Genomic DNA, 6,670 nt, shown 5'->3' with positions numbered 1-6,670 from the left:
AATTCAGGTCCTCTAAAAAATCAGTTATTATTTGTTGTTCAAGAGTAAATACAATTGATTAATTTGTAGTATACACAGTAATCATTTAGATGAAAGTTAGCACTGGATTCTCCATTTTCTACATTCAATATTACTCTTACTGCTGTGATTTGTTAAATTGGAAGTCATTTTAGAAATTTGTTTACAACTGTTATACTATTTATTCAATAGCTGACATTTTATTTATAATAAAGAAAAACACAAAGATAGCATAGTATAGCAGTGCGAAGTGTTATGCAAACATATGAAAGAGTTTGTTTTTTTAAATACATTTTTCTAATTTAAAAGACAGGACAAAGATGAGGAAATTTAAGATTTGAAAGGAGTGACCAGTGGGAAAGCTATTTTTAACATTCATGATATCCAGAGTGGTGATAAGAGTGACACAGATGTGGATTCTGACAGTGAAGAGTCAGAAATTAGGGACTTTGTGCAAGAAAATAAGGCAATTTGTTTCTCAAATGAATTACTGGAACTTTCAAAGGTTAAGCTAAAAGTTAGCTCCACTTGCACCCACCCACAAGGCATGTTCTGGTGAAGTAAAACCCTCTTGTAAATTGATTGGAACATCAGCAAAGATCATTTTGGTTAGTCATTATTATTTTTTTCATTATAATTTCATATCAATGTCATAATTTTAATGCAGTAGAGTTAATCATATTAGTGTTGTGGTTGTGCCCAAATTTGCTGAAGCTAAAGACTGGATCAAATAAACCCACAAAGAACATTAGATTTTTAGTGTTTCTCTAATAAATGCATTATCTTAATGCTTGCGCAAAACCTTCAAAAATGTTGATCTGACCTTGACTTAGAGCTTATTTAGCATTGACCCTCAATATCAAATGATTGATTTTTAGCTCGATTATTCTGCGAATGCTAATGCAGTCACCCATTTGTCGGCGTCGGTGTCGGCGTCCCTGTGGTTAAGTTTTTGCGTGCAAGCTGGTATCTCCATAACTTCTGAAGGGATTGGATTGAAACTTCACACACTTGTTCTCTGTGATTATCTTACATGATTGACACAAGTCCCATAACTCTGATTTGCTTCTTTGCATAATTATGCCTTTTTTTGACTTAAGGTTTTGCGTGCAAGCTGGTATCTCCATAACTACTGAAGGGAATGCATTGAAACTTTACACACTTGTTCTCTGTGATTATCTTACATGAATGGCACAAGTCCTATAACTCTGATTTGCTTTTTTGCATAATTACGCCCCTTTTACGACTTAGAAATTCTTGGTTAAGTTTTTGCGTGCAAGCTGGTATCTTTATAACTACTGAAGGGAATGCATTGAAACTTCACACACTTGTTCTCTGTGATTATCTGACATGATTTTCCCAAGTCCCATAACTCTGATGCTTTTTTTTTGCAGAATTATGCCCCTTTTTTGACTTAGAAATTCTTGGTTAAGTTTTTGCGTGTAAGCTGGTATCTCCATAACTACTAAAGGGAATGGATTGAAACTTCACAAACTTGTTCTCTGTGATTATCTAACATGATAGGCACAAGTCCAATAACTCTGATTTTTTTTTGCATAATTATGCACCTTTTACGGCTTAGAAACTCTAATTCAAGTTTTTGCATGCAAGCTGGTATCTCCATAACTACTGAAGGGTTTGTGCCTTTTTTAACAATTTCATGCATTCATAATGATAAAGCAGAGATAAACTCGATAAAACATCTTAATAACAAGCCTTTGTACCTTTTCGGACAATTTTATGTATTCATATAGGTAAGCATTATTATACTCAATGAAACACACTTGTGACAAATTTTCGAATAGTCGAGCGTTACTGTCCTCTGACAGTTCTTGTTGATTATTTTGTCATAATTTTGATAATTATGCATAGATTGGAATTTTATCTGGACAAACCAGGACTTGCTACCAAAAAAAGATATTGAACAAATTAGCCGTGACCTTGACCTTTAATAGGCCTTAACCTTCAACTGCTTATCTTTTCTAACTTTGTCAAGTTATTATGAAAATAATTCATGCTTGGACAAAACAACTTGTATCATTAGAAAGATATATTAGATTATAAAAAGCAAAATTATTCTTTAATTTTCATGTGAAGATTTGCTTAAATCGTTTATTTATGTGCTTTTAGAAAACGTTAAAAAAGATAAACGTTGCCCCAGATTGGTGGTTGTTCTTGTTGTTAATAGTATTAAAAAGTTTTTGAAGAGTAATTGCAATGCCATTTAATATTATGTTTGAAAAAATATGTCATCATAATTGTTATTGAATAATTCAATAATTTGATGCTGTTTGAACTATTTTGAAATTAATTCACACCAACAAGACATATGTTCATATTTCAGAAATGTTGTAATGAGCACACCATCAAAACATGAAAATCCCAGCCTATAATCAGACACAGGCTTGCTGGGGACTTTTTGCTGTCTTGTGGAATTTTGACAAGTGGGAACAACTTTGAGAAAATTCGCCTTTTGTTTAAATTCCTTGGTATCGGGATTGTGTCTAAGACTACTCGCTACCAAATACAGTCCAAACATTGTATTTATGTAATGAAGGAAGAGTTTGACAAAATAATACACCAAAATCTTGAAAAAAAGGAGATCATTGTAGCAGGTAAGTTTGATATAACATTGATAAAATAAGTTATATTTGAAGGAAAACAAAAGTAATTGTGGGTCAAAGTATTGAGTCACACTGAACAATGTGATCATATTATCCAATAGAAGGATACTTGTGGATAAGAGCCCATGATAAGCTTTGATAGTGCACCCATGATAAGCTTTGATAGTGATGAGTTTGTATTGATACTTCTTTGATCAACCAATGACAAAAAGACTACATTATGTTTTATATTTATATATATTTTGACTTATTCTGTCTTATCATATTTTTAGAAGTATTTATCAGCTTGCAGGATTTTAGAGGATATATTAAAACTTTTAACTTTGATTTAATCAAAAATGAAGTCAAAGAATGCCATGATAACTTTTCAGGGGATGAAAGAATGGATTAACCTGGTCACACTGCACAGTACTGTACCTATACTTTACTTGAGTATGAATCAAAAGACAGTGTTGTCAGTGTGATAATCAATAAGCGAGAAACAGACATGGAAGTCTGCACTGATGCCAGTATTTGAATTGCAGCATTTATAAGTAAATGAAATTACACATGATATAGTTACTATATTTAGCATGCAATATAGTAAGAAAGAAGAAAAAGGTTGAATATTGTTTTTGTAAAGCTCAACAAATGCTAGACTTTACAAATATAGTGTGGCATTAGTGAAGAATATTGATAAATCTTACAACACATGCAATTCTATTGTTTGAAATTGTATAATGCAAATTTCATAAATTGAAGTGAAAATTACCCCACAAAAATGTGTAATAACATGTATTATGACTATAGATAAGCCTATATTGTTTGTTTCAGCACAGGAGCATAAGGGTGTAACTCACTCATTTGATACTTGGCATGGGGAAAGAAGGTAGGAAGTGTTAGTAATACAATCATTATGATTAAGAAGCATATCAGTAACATATATAATGTTTTAATGGTAGTGAAATGTCTCAATAATTTAAGGACAAAAAGTGGTGAACTTGTTGCTCAATACACTCTAAGGTTTGTGCAAAACTGTTATTTATAGTCATTCATTAAATAAAGGTTATGCATATTTTTGTTCTGTAATTCATTGAGAAATCTTACTTTTTTCTCTAAAAATGATGATTGCTGTATTATAAATTCTTTATAAAGATTGTTGACAGGTTATATGGCCGTATATATTTGGCTGTTTGCAATATAACCCTCGCCTAGCGACTCGGGTTATATTTACAAATAGCCATTTATATAGAGCCATGTAACCTGTCAACAATCTTTATAACTAATAGTATAAATGATTATTTATATAATGTATTCATTCAAAATATTGCCTTTATTGACGACAAGCTACAGAGCTTCTAAGAAGGAATTAAGTAATTTATATAACATGTTTATTCTGGATTTTTCCTGGTTACTAGTATCTATATATAAACTTTTTATGACAATCCATTTTTTTTTTTCAAAACAATAACAGATTGCTACTGAGGAATAAAAACAAGGAGTTGCGAAGTTGGGTTGCTGATGTGATAAACCACTTTCGGTATTGTTATTGAAATGCAAGGGGTTCAGAGGATATGTTGTTGGTATGTATTGTTTTGCCTCTTCTTGGCTTTGCTTATAAGTAGCCTCTTTTTCTTTTGCTACCAAATAGTTTCTAGTTTTTGCCAATTTAATTACATCTTGTTAAACTTTTTGAGCATAAAGGTTATTTTTAAATAAATAAGAATAATTATATCTTCTGAATTTTAGGTCGACTTTAAAAAAGAATAGAAAAATAGAGGAATTTTTACAGTCATGTTGGCGTTCCTGTTGCCATTCACAAACTAAACATTGATCATAACTTTTTAAGTTCTTATTGTATTTCTTCATACTCGGCCACAACAACCCTTTGAACAAGACCTTTAAGAAGACTACACTAAACTCGATCTAATTCATGAATGATTTTGACCTTCAAGGTCGAATGTCTAAATTTTGCTTTGAATTTTAGCTCACCTGTCACAAAGTGACAGGGTGAGCTTTTGTGATCGCTTTTCGTCCGTCGGTCGTCCGTAAACTTTTACTTTAAATGACATCTCCTCATAAACCACTAAGCCAATTTCATCAAAACTTCACAGGAATGTTCCTTTGGTGGTCACCTTTAAAAATTGTTCAAAGAATTTAATTCCATGCAGAACTCTGGTTGCCATGGCAACCGAAAGAAAAAACTTTAAATATCTACTTTTAAAAAACCCTAAGAGCTAGAGCTTATCGCAAAAATGATGGTTTCAGAACATACGGAATATTATGTTGTAGTAGCTTTCTGAGGCTTTGTATTTTTCTACGAGCAGCGGTGGAAAATTGATATCTCGCAAGACCGAAGGTCGAGCGAGATATCAATTTTCAAACGTTGCGAGTAGAAAAATACATAGTCTCAGAAAGCTACTATAACATAATTTTCCTTTTATTATATACCTATTCGTTTTATTCAGAAAATGAAATGTAGTCGTCAAGAAATAAATTCATGACTGACGGATGAATACGTAGTTCTTGCAAACCTGCCACGCCTTTAATAATTTTGGTTCCCGTTTCCAAATGCAACGTTATACAAAGCTAAGATCGGAACCAACGTCAAAAATAGTCCGGCACTTCCATATATGGTACCGTATTTGTCACTAACATAATACGAAAATTTCTATCCGTTAAAGCGTATTTGTGCTACAATATTTGCGTGTATTTTATGGCGAAAATTTATAGGTATATAATAAAGCTTTATATACAGTCACAAACTGCACTACACATTGAAACAGGCTCAACATTCGCATATATAGAGTTTGTTCTCTGTTATCATGTCTCACAAATCAACGATGACATTTTTATTGTCTTCTTCACTGATTGGGAATCTATTTGTGACTGTATATAAAGCTGTTCTGAAACCATCATTTTTGTGATGGTGGATGAGCAGTGGCTATGCTTTCATGACTGTTCTGCCAGGCGCTGTGCCGTAATTGGACTGGTATATCGATGTGGTGGTATGTGTGTATATATTCTCTCATTTCTATAACAATTTATCTGCACACTTGTATCTTTATCTAATCCCACGTAGGGGAAAGTATAACTGTATTGGATTTAATTATCCTTCTTTATATATACTTTATCTGTCTAAATTCATTGTATCCTACGGATCTACTTGATCTTACGGGATCCAGTTGACTTTCGGATATAGATATATAGATATACTCTCTCATTTCAAAATATAACATAGGCCGTTTTGAAAAAAAACTTCATATTTCAACGTCTAATTATTATAGGCGTTGAAATATGATTTTTTTTTAAACCGGCTTATATTAAGTTTTATTTGATAAATATGATGGGATTGACAAATATACATTTTATTTGGATATTAAAGGCGTTTTGAGCTCCACACCCAAAGTGTCTGTGAGACAATATAAGAAAAATAATCTTAACGGCCTGACGTGGATTTTCTTGCAGTCAGAATATGCTGTCCATTATTCGTATTGAGCTACCGTTTACGTAGACTCCATTACAATTGACGATCCGTAAATAATATATCATCGCGAATTTACTATTTTGGTAGCTTTATTGGGTCATTTTATTAAAACGGTTAAAAGAAACAATTTTAAGTAAAGTACAAATGAACACGCATTGTTTACATTACAGTGCGTCAAATTCAGGCATGTGACAATTCGTTACAAGTAACCTAGTCACTGATTGGCTGAAGTGTAGACACGAAATTTCCTGTCTAAAAATGAACCTACAATTTTAGCAGAGGTAAGAAAGTGAGCGATAGTGGAATGTTCGACCGATGCGCAGGAGAGTAGGGTACAACCGACCACAAATGAATATATATTAAAGAAATAAAGTCATCAGCGGGAAATTATACATAGAAATATCACACGAACAATCACGCCCCAGCCGGGACTCGAACCACGGGTCTCTGTATCAGTATCCTATGGTAATAAAAGTGATAACGTAACAATAAAGTTGAAAATAACTTTAATATATAAGGTCAATTAGCACGAAGAAAACAAAACGACTTACTGGATCGGCAA

The sequence above is a fragment of the Ruditapes philippinarum genome, unplaced genomic scaffold, assembly GCF_026571515.1.
Source record: "Ruditapes philippinarum isolate M1 unplaced genomic scaffold, ASM2657151v2 ctg4295_1_1_1_1, whole genome shotgun sequence".
Taxonomy (NCBI): Eukaryota; Metazoa; Mollusca; class Bivalvia; order Venerida; family Veneridae; genus Ruditapes; species Ruditapes philippinarum.
This window is presented reverse-complemented; position numbering follows the sequence as displayed.